This window comes from Gastrolobium bilobum, unplaced genomic scaffold (genome assembly GCF_033153095.1).
Source record: "Gastrolobium bilobum isolate Gb01-03AN ecotype WA unplaced genomic scaffold, APGP_CSIRO_Gbil_v1 utg195070, whole genome shotgun sequence".
NCBI classification, from domain to species: Eukaryota; Viridiplantae; Streptophyta; class Magnoliopsida; order Fabales; family Fabaceae; genus Gastrolobium; species Gastrolobium bilobum.
The window spans coordinates 58,592-75,181 of NW_026899362.1; the positions used below are offsets into that span (position 1 = coordinate 58,592).

A 16,590-nucleotide genomic window follows, 5' to 3' on the forward strand; every position below is an offset into this window, starting at 1 on the left:
ATGGCACTGGGATGAAGAAGCAAAGTGGTTCCAGTCTCACACCGTTTTCTTTTTTTTATAAGAAAAATAAAATAAAAAAATAAAAGGAAGCCTATGAGACTGGCTTTGAAAACAGCGACTAGCTTAGTTTTGCTACTTTCCAAACCGAAGCTAGGTTGTTTGTCACTGACACGAACCGTTGTTGTTCCTCTCCACTCTCACCGTCCCGCCAAAACCCTTATACGAACCACAACGCCGTCGTTTCAGAGTTGCGTATGCGCACCAATGTCTACGCAGCAGGTTTTCCATGTTCATGACAAGATTGAACTCTCCGACACCGAGAAGAGCATCTTCGATAGGCTTCTCGCCACTCTTCGTCACTTCCAACTCCAAACTCATCTCTGAATCGCCGGTGGCTGGTTTCGCGACAAGGTCCTCACTATCTCTGAAAATGGCTAGCTAGCCCTAATTCATTTTTTGCTTCTTCCATTGATTCGTTTCGTGTTTGATTGGTTTTGCAGCTTCTGGGAAAAGATTGTTACGATATTGATATCGCTCTTGACAATATGATGGGTGCTGAGTTTGTGTATAAGGTCAAGGAGTACTTGTTGTCCATTGGGGAAGATGTACAGGGAGTTTGTGTTATTGAGTGGAATCTTTCTAATTTGTTCCCTTTGCACTTTTTCTTTCCATCTCCATAAATAGTGCTTTTACATAACAAGGTTTTCATTGTCAATTTGGTCAGTTTAACTTACTTTAGTAAAATACCTAATAGAAACTACATGTTTTGATATCCATAACAACAAAATTACTACCATTGCGTCATAAATTGAAAAGAAGAAGAAGAGTAACATAATATTTAAGCCACTAGGATTGGTCTAGTGGTGGGTGTTTGGGTAGTTTACATGAGGTTATAGGTTTAAATCTAAGTACCACCATTATATTCCAAAAAAAAAATATATATATGTAATGCAATGTTTAGAAGTTAGATAATTGATATCTAAATCAAGCAGATCACAGCATGATTTTCATTTTCCGAAACAAATTCGTAGTATGCATATGTAAGTAAGCAATTCTTAACATTAAAAGTGAGAAAGTTTAGTGTAATTTTAAGGTTTTGATTAGTATTGCCGAGTATGACTCGATTGCATGTTACAGAACAGAGTTGATACATTCTTATCACTAGCGTTAATGAACTAATAAACTCACGAGTTTGACAACCTTGCTTAATACATACTGTTATGCTCTACATTGGTTTTCAAAATTTGTGATATAGTAACACTATACTTGGGAACAATGAAGAAGTGATTTTTTTTTATGATATTGTATTTTTGTTTTGTTTATGTCGTTACTTGTGCAGCCTGTTGGAACTTAACAGAAATAAAATAGACGATGGCAAAAACAAACACAGTGTTGAATAAAATACTCTGCCACATTTTTATTGAATCACAAATACAGCCTTTAAATAGGCATTTTACATAACTGAAAAGAAAACCAACTCCCACTAATTGAGAGTGGAACTAACGTGCAAATACATGAAGAGAAAAATCAGGAATGCATATAAACAATCCTAACTAACAGAGTGATGGCAGATTAGATTTTCCTAAATTATAGCTGAAACAGTTATCATATTTTGGATCATTTCTCAACACTCCCCTTTGATCCAAAATCACACACACCAAGTAAATTCCTCAATTGCTCATGTCTGCTTCGTGCAAGTGGTTTTGTGAGGATATCAGCAATTTGTTCTTCACTACTGCAATATTGCAAGTTTATCTTCTCTTCAGCAACCAGGTCTCTAATAAAATGTGCCCTTATATCAATATGCTTGGTCCTGCCATGAAACACAGGATTATTGGTCATAGCTATTGTTGCTTTATTATCACAAAAAATTTGAGTTGCTTCTCTTTGCTTCTGTCCAAGATCTTCTAGTATTCTGGTTAGCCAAATTCCTTGACATGCTGTTGCAGTTGCTGCAATAAACTCAGCTTCTGAAGAGGATAATGCGACAGTGGCTTGTTTTTTGGAACTCCATGAAATGACACCAGATCCAAAATAGAATGCATACCCAGTAGTGCTTCTACGATCTTCCATACATCCTGCCCAGTCACTGTCCGTATATCCAACCAGATTGCATTGCTTCTAAGGAAGGTTGGAATAATTGTGCTAACCTTCATTGGTGGGGGTAAGAGCTTTTAGTTAATAGAGAGTATAAAGAAAACAAAATTTAAATTACAAATCTAATCTCCAAATCATTGTCAACCTTCATGAATCGTGGTTTGTATTTTTATATGACATGTTGTTTGTGGCTATCTTTAGAAAGCGTAACATCCTCGTTTGCAACCAGTTAATTATCATACATATGGTTCAAAATGTAGCATAAAAAAAATTCCTATGCGGAATACTTACTAAAATTAGCAAAGATACTTCCTATAGTTTACGAATAAACTTTTTGCTTTCTTATTAACTTTACATATTGTCCATCTTAATTCTTTTCTAATTTATAAAAATTTGTCCAATCTCATACCTGCACAAACCATACACTTAATTATTATAATAACCCACATATGAAAATGTTGATAAACAATAAAACCTGTTGTAGCGTTTCTGTAAACTGTTATAGCGGTTTTGAAAAAACATACACTAATGAGTATGTAATTGGGATATATGAAAGGTTAAACCTATGGAATGAATAATTACACATTATACTTGGCAAAGGCTTCGTGATGAAGTTAATTTCTAACTACCATTTTGACCCCTACATTCGGTTATACTCTTCCAACTACCATTAGTATATTGAAGTTTATTATATTATTCATTACGGAAAAAAAAACTCTTTTCAGTGATAATGGCTTTTATAAAAGATGCAGACTAAAGAAATTAATTTAAAATATGAACTTGAAATTATGAATAAAAGTGTAATTAGGGTAGTAAAAAAATGCAGTTAGGTTTACTTCACCTCTGATTACCCTTAATTGGTTTAACTCAATTCAATAATTTCTATCTCTATTGTTCCAAACAATTCATGATCTAAAATATAATTGGTTAAATCTCTAATGTCTTAGTTATTTAACCCTTTAACCTAATCAGAATCCTAATTTGATAATTTCTTAGAAACTCATTTTTTATATTAAGCCTTAAGTGCAGTGAATTTTACAAGTTTGCAAATCCTACAAGTCTATGTCTAGAATATGTAAAAAAATGACGTTTATCTCTATCTAGATTAAAATCCAAATATCTCTATTTAGAACCCTAATCCTCTTTATTTCTATATGATTGACCAAGTCATGCAATAATTTAAACAAGTAATGGAAGATAAACAAATAATAATTTGAGACAGATTCAATACCAATATATAAATCATTTTAATAATGAATATTTGTTTAAAAGATAAGCTTGTTTCAAAAGTTATTAAGAATTTGTTTGACATAATTTTTTATATTAAAAATAAGAATATAAAAAATAAAGTTAAAGATATATGGTATTTATGTAAATAATTTAATTTAATTTTTTAAATTATTAATTTAAAAAATTATCTATTAAAGTGATTTTTATAAGCTTTATTTTTATAATTGGAAACCAGTATAATATTTAGCTAAATATGAATATGATAAAAAAATGAAAAAAATTCTTAAACAATAATAAATAATTATATAATAATATATTAATAATAAAAATAAATTTAGTTGTAGGATTAAAATTATATATTAATATATGAATTATAAAAATATTTTTCAAATATTTTTTATTTATCATATGCTTATTTATTTAAATAAATAAATTTAGAATTTTTTTAATATAACAATATTTTAAAATAAATATTTTTAATATATTCACAATTTATTCCTCTTAACATCTTGGATTTTAAGAATTTGCTTGTATTCAGTTTCGTTTCTTATTAATCTTTTCCCAATGTTTTTCTGGTCAATCTCCGATAATGTCATGGAAATAAAATTTCAATTATTTATGTACCAAATCATATAACTCTATCATTTTTTACTAGGCAAAGGCTTAATGATAAAGTTAATACCTAACTACCATTTTGACCCCTACATTCGGTTAAATTCTTCCTAACTTCCATTAATATATTGAAGTTTTTTATTATGTTCATTACGAAAGAAACCTTTTTTTATGATAATAACTTTTATAAAATATATTTGGTTAAGCTTTATCTTTTAAACAGAAGATAAGCTAAAATAAGACCCGCCAAACAAATAAATAAAAGTGGATTCACCTTATATATTTAAAAATAAATTCACTTTGTCAAAAGTTTTATAATTACGATTCTAATTTATAACTTTTCCAAACCTCAATGCATTTTTTGGATAGTTGTTATTTTCATTGTGATTTAATACCGAAAAAGTTGTAACAAAATAATTTAGAATCTTATGTATAAGCATATTAAAAAAACCCACAGGAGTAAGAGTTTTATTTTTTTCGTTTTACATAAGAGTTTAGGTTAATTAGGGGAGTCATGCCCCAAGAAAGCCATGAAAAATCACCAACCTCATTGAGAATTTAAAATGAGAATATAAATAGCCTACCAAAGAGGAAAAACTCATAATCAAAACCAAGCATGACTAGCATGGGCGGAAGGTTTGAATAATTGTGCCAACCCTCATTGGTTACCAGTGAGTTTAAAGAAAACAAAATTTAAATTACAAATCTAATCTCCAAATCATTGTCAACCTTCATGAATCATGGTTTCCATTTTTATATCACATGTTATTTGTGGATATCTTTAGAAAGTGTTCAACATGAAGGAGAATGTTAGAATTACATATAGCTTATGATGATCATCTTAGTTGATCAGTCCAAAAAATGTTAGGCTTGACCACACAAGGTTGAGCATGGTCCAAGTGGTGCCTGAAGTGAGACTGCAACAGGATCTATTGGGCTATGATACAAGGTGATTCCATGGGATAACTACATTGGTATTAGATTGATTTTCTTAAAGTATGCAAAAATAGTCTCTCAATGATGATCACCATGAATTATGTGCAATCTGATTTAAATTGAGTATAATTTGTGTTTAGAAACTCTCAACAAATATTCATATATGAGTCTAATGGATACATGTAAGAACTCGCACTGTTAAATAGAAATTTTAGAAATTCAATAATAATCAAATGAGGAGTATTAAATGGAAAATTTAATTAATTTAAGTAAAACACCTTTTTGAGAAAGAGGTCAATATTGAGCGTTTCACGTTAACAATGCAGTGAGCAAAATTACCCGAAACTTAAAGATAATTAGTGATTATTATTCCATAAATTTTATGGAGTTAAAATGACAAAAAAATATTTATGTTAATATTAGTAGAAAACTATAATTATTTAAATTAAATCACTTTTTAGTGAAAAAATGTGGATACTGCGTGTTTCGCGGTAAAATGCAAGAAGACAAAAATATCAAAAGCTTAAAAGAAATCAATAGTGATTTTAGGAATTATTTAATAATTTAATATTTAAAGTATGATAATTAGAATGAAATTCTAATTATTTAAATTATGTTACCTTTAAGTGAAAAATGAGAATACTGTGTATTTCGCGGTAGGGGTGTTCAACAACCGATCCAAACCGAATCAAACCGCGGTGACCGAACCGAAAAACCGAAAACCGAAAAAAAACCGAAAATTTTGACTGGATTGGATCGGTTTTCGGTTTGATTGGTGAAAACCGATCCAATCCAAACCGATCCAATATTTTTATAACATACATGTATTACACGATACTGGGGCCTTGTTCTTCAATTATAAAATCAATATTGGTGGCCCATTAACCCATCACCAACTGATATGCAATCACCCTAAATCCCTAATCGCCAATCGGTCTTGCAGTCTTGCAAAGTTGCAATCCGATATTTCCCCTTCTCCTTCCCTGATTCGTACCGCCCTGCCTCCGCCAGTGCCCGTCGGCGACTCCTTCCTTCCTCGCGACACAAAGAACGAGTAGACGATCCCTTCCTTTCCTCGCCACAACACAGTACGTGCTTCTCATTTCTCTGCCCATCTTTTTCTTTCCCATTTTCTGTCACTTTTTTATAACAGTTTTTTTAAAAAAAAAACCTGTATCTCACAGGTTTGTTTTTTGTGTGACCCAATATGGGGAGTCTGGGGACATAGAAACAACTGATAAAAGCATGCAATTTCGTGTTTTCGAAACATCTTTTTTCAAGCCCGTGGAAACAGATTTCATTCTCTCTTCTATTTATTTATTTACGATTTTGACTGCATTTTAACATGGATAAATCTCTCTGTTATTTTTTTTTAATTCTTCTCTTTGCCGTTTTGTTCTCAAGATCTAACAAGTAGTTGTTTGCTGTTGCTCAAAAGCTGTTGTTGTTGCTCAAGATTGGGTCAGTTTGTAATTGTGCAAAGGAAAGTGAGCATAAGCTATCTTCTCCCACGGGTATGCAACTTTGTCTATTCTTAAATCACTTATTATATGTTCTCTTCCAACAATGATTTCACTGCGCTGTGTCAGCTTGATTTCGTCGAATGTTATTTTTATTTTCTTGCTCCGTGTGTAGGATTTTTTACGGGTTCCATGACTGATTTGATGTTCTTCCCACTGTCGGATTTTTGCTTGGCAGAGGATGTTTTTCCCAAGTTTTTTATTTTTAAATTTATTTTTTTGAAATAATTTTTTCTCTATGCAACTTGATTTTGTTTTTATTCTTTTTCATATTGTCTTTGGTTTGGGTCCTTGATGTTAGTATTTTGATGCTTCTTGTTGATGGATGGGACCTTGCCTATGTAATGTTTTATGTGCTATGAATACAGCTTGGAAATTAAAATGAGAAGATCCTTCCTTTGGTTTAAATTAGAATGGATTTATAATTTTATGATACTGATGATCTTGTAAAAAGGTTAAGAAACCAGACTAGGTGATATGTTATCAAATGAAAGCTTGTTGGGAACTTTGTTCCTTCCTCGTGCATGAAGTTGCTTTGAGTTGTAAATAGCTTTAGGGATGCCTATCTTCCCACTTAGTCTATTGTAAATAGCTTTAGTGACACTGGATGTTTAACCGACTGCTTGTTGGTACCATCCAAATCTTCGTGTGCGTTGAAAATTGATTATAAAGCATAAGTTTTATTAATTATAAGTAGGCAGCAAGTAACAATGTTTGAAGTAAGTTTTAATTGATAGTTGATATTTGGTTTGGCTTTGATATTTGATAGTTGCTGTGTTTTTCATGACTTTATGCATGGATAGATTTACATGCGTATCTTTACATTACACAAAGCTAGCTCTGCTGTGTTATATGTATCCTACATTGATCATTCAATTGTATAAGTTGGTTGCTGTGGAAAATTCCTCCTTTATATGATTCTAGTGTTTTGTAGAAGCAAGTTCCCAAACCCTGGCAGTAACTGAAGCATCGGAATGGGATATGAGTTATATGACTGAAAAGGGAAGTGACGTTATAATTGATAACTTACGGTTTCTGATTAGACAGGGAGGAAGGTTTTAGATTGCCGTTGTATTGGGACTACAAAAGTTGCAGACAATTGTAGGAAAATGTGGCTGACGCAGCAGCAATTAAGGCTTTGTTCCGGTTGTGTAGGTCTGGAGACCTCCAAAACCGCAATATAATGCATTCGCCGACCACAATTTAAATTCGTTTGTCATTAAGAATCTTCCTGTTTTTGTCTAGATTATGTTAAATCTAATGACAATATAATAGTTATAAAATGTTCGAACTTAAAATTTCTGAATAGGCAGAGACGTTAAATGTAGATCATTTAAAATGGGGATGGGAAGCAGCAAAAGTGAGGGAGCGTGAGGTTTAGGCGATAGACACTGCTCTTTAATTTCACTTAATAACTGTATTTTAATAGCTGGTGTGGACTTTTTTTTTTATTCTCACAACTATTGTTGTTATGTATAGAATCCTCGCAAATAGGCAATCTGCTGCACGTTCAAAAGAGAGAAAGGCCCGCTATATACAAGAACTTGAGCGCAAAGTTCAGATTTGGATGGTACCAACAATGTTTGAAGTAAGTTTTAATTACTTATAAAGCATAAGTTTTATCTTTCAATTTTAGTGTTAGTCTATTTATTAATTATCTTATTTTATATACGCGCAGGCACAAAACAATAGAGTGATTAGTGAAAATGCAGATTTTGAGTCCATAAATAGGACATCGTCTGAAACTAATGAGCCTCAAAGTCAAACCATTCCAGATCCAGTTTCAGAGAAGCCAAAAAAGGACAAAAATGGCAAAAAAAGAAAGAGCAGAGAAGTTGGAGAAGTTGGAGAAGGTTCAGCTGAAGAAGATGATTCGGGTAAGAGAAAACCTACTAGACCTAGGTCTTGGACTTGGGATCATTTTGATAAAGAAATTAATCCAAAAACATTAAATCCGAGAGCTAAATGTAAATGGTGTGGGGCTACTTATGTGTGATACACATAAAAATGGCACAAGTAATTTGAAACATCATCTGTTGGCTCAATGTAAAAAGTTTCCAAGAGATTCAAATGATTCTAGTCAATCAATTCTTAGTCTCCAACAATTTAAAAAAGAAGATGGGAAAGGAATTGGTAAAGCTTTTGTTGGTGTATCTTTTGATGTTGAAGCTTGTAGGCAAGCTCTTGCTAGAATGATCATTGTTGATGAGTTGCCATTTAAGTTTGTGGAGGGGGGGGGATTCCGACATTTTGTAAGTGTTGTGCAACCTAAGTTTGATATTCCTGGAAGGATTACTGTTGCTAGAGATTGTTGGAATCTCTATTTAAATGAGAAAAAAAAATTGAAATCTATCTTTAGTGTTCTGAGTCAAAGTGTGTGTCTTACAACTGATTGCTGGAGTTCTGTGCAAAATCTCAATTATTTGTGTCTTACTGCTCATTTCATTGATAGTGATTGGAAATTGCATAAAAGTATTGAATTTTTGTTTGATCAAGAATCACAAGGGTGAGACTATTGTAAGAAAAATTGAGAAGTGTCTTCTAGGTTGGGGAATTTCGAAGGTTTTCACTATTACTGTTGACAATGCAAGCTCAAATGATATTGCTATTGCTTACTTGAAAGCTAGAATGGAGGATTGGAATGCACATCCGTTGAAAGGTGAATATTTGCATGTTAGATGTTGTGCTCATATTTTAAATCTTGTTGTCAATGATGGATTGAAAGAGTTGCATGCTTCAATTACTAAAATAAGAAATGCTGTTAGATTTATGCGTGCTTCCCCTAGTCGTATGGATAGATTCAAGACTTGTATAAAAGATTGTAGGATACAAGAGGGTGGCATAGTGCAATTAGATGTTCCTACTAGATGGAACTCTACTTATATTATGCTTGAAAGTGCATTAAAGTTTCAGAAGGCATTTAAAAGGTTAGGAGAGCGTGTTGCTGAATATGCAATGATGCAAGGTGGAATTCCAAATACTGAGGATTGGGATAATGCTCGAGTGTTTGTGAGACTTTTGAAAAAATTTCATGATGTCACTGAAAAAGTGTCTGGTTCTTTATATGTGACTTCTTCTCAATATTTTCATGAGTTTTGCATGATATTGAATAACTTAAAGACATGGAGTAGGAGTATGGATCTATTACTTGGGCCCATGGCTGAAAAAATGAAAGCTAAGCATGACAAATATTAGGGAAACATTAGAAATATCAACATGATGATTTTTATTGCTGTGATACTTGATCCCCGATATAAATTACGATTTGTGGAATGGAGTTTTGAGAAGCTTTATGAAAGGGAGGATGCAGAATTTTTAAGTGTTAGAGTTAGGGAGACTTTAAACAAGATGTTCCATAGTTATAAAGATTTTCATGGAAATAATCTTTCTAGATTGTCCACCAAAGATCATGAGATAGAAGACATTGATTTGGCAGCATTTGATAACTCTTCATTTGCAAGTGAATTTGAGAGGGACATAACTGTGAGTGAGACCTTGAATAAAAATGAGGTGGACCTGTATTTCATGGAACCACTAGAGAAAGGAACTCAAAAATTTGATATCTTGAATTGGTGAAAGGTGAATTCTACCAAATATCCTACTCTTGGTCTAGTAGCTAAAGATGTATTGGCTATGCCAGTATCTACAGTTGCTTCAGAATCCGCATTCAGCACTGGGGGTAGAGTTCTTAACAACTACAGGAGTAGTCTTACTCCAAAGACAGTTGAAGCATTAATTTGTGCACAAAATTGGTTCCGGTCCACTCCTTTTTCCAATGATGTAGAAGAGCTTATAGAAGAATTTATAAAGATGGAGATAGGTGATTAATTTTATTCTACTTGTATAATTTTTTAATTTTATATCATTTTTTTATTTTTCTACTTGTTAAGTTACTAACAGTATTTTATTATAATTATTTTAGATATTTCTCCCAATATTGAAGTTGATGATGATTCTGGTGAGGATTCTGATTAAAAGTTGATGATGTAAGTTGATGAGGTTATATGCAATGTGTCATTATAATCTGCCATTTAGGACTTGTCTTACCAATTAACAGTAACAAAAGCTAGATATTGAAGTGCTTTTGTTGTGTTGGAATAACCTCTATGTAATATCAAAATTAGCTTGGTACCTCATTACCTTATGGATTGCAAAGGCCATTTACACATTTGATTTTAGATCAGAGACTTTATGTGCTAGTTCTATTGGTTTTTTGATTAATTGATTTTCACTTGAGCATTATTTTTGCATTCATGACTCTGGCTTCATTGGTCATAATTTCTAGATAAACTTCATTTTAAAGTCTCTAATTCCTTTTTGTCCTCTTTTTTTCCCAAGGGTGAAAGTATTGTAGCAGATTTTGGCACTGAACAACTACAATTTATTGCTCTATCTCAAAGGATTGGGGACCCCAAGTATTAGCAGAAGATTTTTAAATGTCATTCTATATGTTAAATTTTTTTAAGGGAAAAATGGGGTTTACTTTTTTGTTGGTCAAAATTAGATGTATTTTTATGCAGACTTTGTCATTCCCTTTACTTGTTACAATATGTTGTGTTGATGTCAGGTTTTGTAATTTTGTCACAGGCCTTCTTTGTACTTTGAACTTACTTGGAGCCTGACTGGTATATTTATTTAAGCACATAGCTAAGGGCCTTTTTTGTACTTTCTTAAGATATGCTCTGTTTATATATTACATGTGGAGGCAATTTTGGAAAAATTAAGGGCCTTGATAAAATTGTTTTTGGTAAAAATAATTTTTATAAATTCTGTTTTAGGCTTTTTAAAAAAACCGAAAACCGATCCAATCCAAACCGAAAAAAATTGGATCGGATCGGATCGGATCTGAAAAAAAATCCAAACCGATTGGATTATTAAATGACCAAACCGATGAGATTGGATCGGATGGTTTTTTGGTTCAAAACCGATCTAATCCAGACCGCGAACACCCCTATTTCGCGGCAAAGATGTGTACCAACGAAATTAGCCAAAAACTTATAAATAAATTAATAATCGTTATTCATAAATGTTAGTGAGATAAAAATAATAAGAGACACCTATGTTAAGCTAAGAAAAGAGTTAATGTGAGGATTAGCTGAGTTAGTGCATATAAGAGTAGTAAGACCCATTTAACACTATTTCTCTCTTTGTCATTGTATTCTCTCATTTCTAAAGCCCTAGAAGACAAATCCACTACTCTCTGCCTTCTCCCATTCTCCATTAAAGCTCATGTCTTTCTTCATAAAATCATGTCAAAACTCCACATTTCCTCGCTTCTTTTCTACACTATTACATTAAACACTTGAAAGCTTGTGTCTCGAGGGAGAAAAACTCATTCTTGAAGTATTTTAGTTTTTATCTTGTGAGGATTGAGGGTTGCCCTTTTTGTTGTGTGGATTAGAGCTATTTGCACTAGGGTTGTGCAAAAAAACTGGTTCACTTGCCCTGCCCTTGACCTGACCCATAAATAGCTATTTTTTTGAACTCGGTTTAAATACTGACCCACTGTTATTTGGGTCAGTTTTGAGACATGACTTGTTTCAATAATGACCCATTGACCCAGACCCATTATGTGAAAAAAAAATCACAATTACATTAAAAGAAAAGTTTTAACTTAATGAAAAATATTTTCATCAAAATTTGTGACTAAAAATATTTCTGTAAAAAAATTTAATGGAAATTTTTTTTTTTGTCAAATCTTTTTACGGAATCTAAATTTCGTCAAAATATTTCAGAAAAAAACATATTCATCAAAAATTTCGACGACACACATTTTCATCGAAATTTTTTGACGGAAAAAAATTTCATCAAAATTCTTTACAAAATTCAAATTTTGACGAAAGTTTTCACCGGAAACATTTTCGTTAAACTTTTTGACAAAAAAAAATTTTCGTCGAAATTTTTAGCAAAACACATTTTCATCGAATATTTTCGTCAAGTTTTTTGATAAAAAATATTTTCATCAAAATTTTCAACGGAACACATTTCTGTCAAAAATATTCGTAAAAATTCTTGACAAAATATTTCAATACAAAATTTTGACGGAAAAAATATTGTGTCAAAATTCTTTAGAGAATATAAATTTCATCGAAAGTTTCGAATGAAACATTTCCCTCAAAACAATTTCTGTCGAAATTTTCGTCAGACCATTCCAATCGAAATTTTGAACGAAAAACATTCCGTCAAAATTTTTGACGGAATTCTTTTTTCGGTTAAAACATTTGTGAGGAAATCATATTCGTCAAAACTTTTGACGAAAACTAAATTTCGATAGAAAATTTATTTTTGTATAACTTTCATTAGAGAAAAAATTCCGTCGCTTTTCGACAAAAAGTATTTCGACGAAAAAATAATTTTTTGACGAAATTTTTATCGTTTGCAATGTAGAAATTTTGTGACGAAACCAAGTCAAAAACGGGTCAGGTCAGATTTGACCCACTTCAGAAACCAAGTCAGAACCACTTCAGAAACCAAGTCAGGTCAAATCCGACCCAATTCTGAACTAGTTCAAAAAAAATCCAAACCAAGTCAGACCTGACTTGGATCAAATTATAGCGAGTCGGGTAAAAATACCTGACCTATAAAAACCAAGTTGGGTCGAGTCGGCACAAAAACTAACCCGACCTAAACCATGCACACCCTTAATTTGCACATTCATTGAACCATCAAGAAGCCATCTTTGTAAAAAAGAACCAAGCTTTAGGAGTCAAAATTCGTGTGCCTTGTGTGATAGAGCTATATAGTGGATTAGAGACCTCAAAGAGCACTCATTTCCTCTATTTTGAGCTTTGGGTATATGTTTCTACCTTTCATCTTTGAGTTTCTATGAAAAGAATAGATTTTAACATGTAAAAATCATATCTTGGGCGTGTAAAGTAGAGATGTGTTGGTAATATAAGCTTTAGAGGTTGTTAATATGTTGGTAACATGTTGGAAGATGGGTTAGATAACAAAAAGATTGGCTTGGAAGCTTTGGGATGAAAATTAGTATTTATTACACTTATTTGTTACTCGTGAATAGTGATTTTTGGATTGTTTAGTGTGTAAATAATGGTCTTTTGGGTCAAATTAGAATTCTACTTTTTAATTGGGTTTAATTGATTTTCGTCAGAATTTTCCAAATTTACACTACTTTCGTATTTTGGCCATATCTAACTCTGTAGATGTCCGATTGACTCTGTTCTTATTGCGTTTAGCAGCTAACAGAAAGGGCTACAATCACTATTTCATCCATTGAAGCCCATTTCGGACAATAGGATGGTCGAAAATCAAGCCCAAATGCATCACGAGTTGGTGCAATTTTAATTAGTTAATTGGATATAAGTTTGTAATAAGGAACCAAATCTTTATTAGGCCCAAATCTATTATTTATTTTTTATTTTCTTTTATAATAGGTCAAACTTGTAGAGCCTATATAAAGGCATGATTAGGAGACCTTGTGATTCAGTTTTAGTTTTCGTTTCGAGAGTTTATGTTTTTACAGTTTAAAGATTCAATTGCAATTTACGTTTTCTCTCTTCTACTCTTTTGCTCTTCTTTATTTTCTTAATTTCAATTATGGTTTTCTACTTAGCCATGTGATAAACCCCTAGTTCATCAGGTTTTTCAGCATGAATTAGTATCAATTTGTGTGATTAATTGGATGAAAAAGAGGTTAATGTCCTGGAATTCCCTCAAGTACAAGTTTTAAAAGCTTTGTTGAAAAATTACACTGTCTTGTAGGGAAATGAAGCTTAAGGAGCAGCAGAAAGAAAGAAGAAGATTCTAGAGAAAAGGAGAATGCCTAAGTGTTGAGCGCTAAAACGTCCACACAGAACGTTTTAGCGCGCTGCTGCAATCTGAGGACAAAAGTTGCTGGTGCCGAGCGCTAAAACGTCCACACAGAACATTTTAGCGCGCTGCTGCAATCTGAGGACAAAAGTTGCTGGTCTTGGGCGCTAAAACTTCCTGATCAAACATTTTAGCGCCATGCTGTTGGAAAAAGACTCTGGTCTCGAACGCTAAAACGTCCAAACCAAGTGTTTTAGCGTTGGAGTCAGTTGAAAGCAGTTGAGCATTCACCAGACATGGACGCTAAAACGTTCAACAGTTCACGTTTTAGCGCCCAAGTTAGTTAAAAGCAGTTGGGCATCCGTCAAACATGGATGCTAAAACGCCCATTCATGAACGTTTTAGCGCCCATGTTAGTTTTCAGTTATAATTTGTAACACTATAAAAGGCAAGGGCCTTCACATTTGTCATATATATCTCATTCTATCTTTTTCTCCTATATAAGATCCTCTGATCTGACTTCTCTCTCTACTTTCCAAATTCTTTAGAACTAGTTTGTATAAGTTAGTATTTCCTATGTAATTTTGCTTGGAGATTGAAGACTCATTATCATGACAATGGAGTTTGATCTTTCTTCTCTTGTTATTATTTATATTATGTCCGAGTAGAGTCCTTTGTAGTCTGATTCAATGGAACTCAAGTTTGAATTTATGAATGGTTAATTAGATATCTTGTTTATCTATTGTGTGATTTGTATGAAGTTGTCTTGATTAATTCTTCATGTTAAGGAGTAGTGTAGAACAGACATGTTTACATTGTTTCTATATTTGACAACTTCATCATTAGTGTTCTAGTAGTCAAGACATTGATGCTAGGATTTCTGATGTGATCTTAAGACCTTAGTATTTAATGCATGAATTAAGAAAGGAATCGCCAAGACATTGGGGTTTCTGATTAATGTGTCTATCAAGGTAGTAAGACATTACATCTTGATGATAAGAAAAAGGTTGATCAACATCAGATAGTAGATATTCATCATGGAAATTGGTTCATCCATAAATTCATTCTTGAGGGAAATTGACATCTGACTACTTGTTTTAAATTATATTCACATTTTATTTGTTTATCAATTCTTTAATTTTATTCAAATTCAATTTCTGGTGACAAGAAATAAATGCAATTCATAATCTTTTGGTTGATTCAACTTAACAATATTTGGTTAGTCAGTGCTTGACACAATTTCTCGTGGGAACGATCTTTACTCATCATTTTATTACTTGTTTGACTAGTACACTTGCTAATCTGACAACAAGTTTTTGGCGCCGTTGACGGGGAATTGTGTTTCAACATTGACAAATACCATTAGTTGTTAAGATTGAATCTTTTATTTTCAGCATTTTATATTTTTGTTGTATGAATTTTTGTTCCATTTTAATTCTGGTGTATGCAAGGTACTTTTGATTCAACTTCTTTGTTGTTTGACCCAGAGTTAGAAAGGACAATTAGAAGGAACAGGAGGGCAGCTAGAAGAAGGCAATTACTGGAAAGGGAGGAATCAAGTGGTGAACCAAGTGCTACAGTACAGGAAGAGATTATGCCAGAAAATCATGTGCAACCACCACAGAGGACATTGGGAGATTACATGACTCCTGCTGTCATTCCACCCATTGGAAGTGTGGTTCGACCTACAGTAAGCCCAACAATTTCGAATTGAAGCCTGCACTGGTACAGTTGGTGCAGAAAGAACAGTTTGTTGGAACAAGTGCAGAGGATCCATACCTGCACATTGAAAATTTCTTGCTGTTGAGTAACACTGTGAAAATTAATGGAGTGTCCAGAGATGCCATTCTTTTGAGGCTTTTTACTCATTCACTGAAGGATGATACCAGGAGGTGGCTACAGTCACTACCACAAGGAAGTATTACAACTTGCGATGATCTCCAGACCAAGTTCTTGGCCAGATTCTTTTCAGCATCCAAGAGGGCAAAGTTGAAGGATGAGATCACAGGATTCAAGCAGAAAGAGTTAGAGTCTATCTATGAGGCCTGGGAGAGGTTCAAGATGTAAGAACCCGCACCGTTAATTAAGGAATTTAATTAATAAATTATGAGAAAATAAGAAATGATTCCATAATTGACCCTAATAATTATTTATGAGGCTTAATAATCGTATTAAGTGATTAAGAATGCTGAAAGTCGCTTTTCGGAAGAAAAGTGCAGATACCGGTTCTGCTAGTCGGTATAAATGCGTGCCGAAAAAGTATCCCGGAAAATTAATGTAAGTGCATGATAATTACTAGAATAATATGTAGGACTTGTAAAACGAGTTTCAAGTCCAGATAATGAGAACTGGTGCTAGAAACCGGTATTGGCTTGGAAAAGCGCGTACCGGAAAAGTGCTCAGAAAATTATAAGAAAAATATGAT

General features: G+C 32.9%; 2 pseudogenes; one reads left to right on the forward strand and one right to left on the reverse strand.

The window, feature by feature from the left end:
• Positions 1-7,733: 7,733 nt before the first annotated feature.
• LOC133289959 (zinc finger BED domain-containing protein RICESLEEPER 2-like) lies at positions 7,734-16,232 on the forward strand (annotated as a pseudogene).
• Positions 16,152-16,250, reverse strand: LOC133289961 (small nucleolar RNA R71; annotated as a pseudogene).
• Positions 16,251-16,590: the final 340 nt, after the last annotated feature.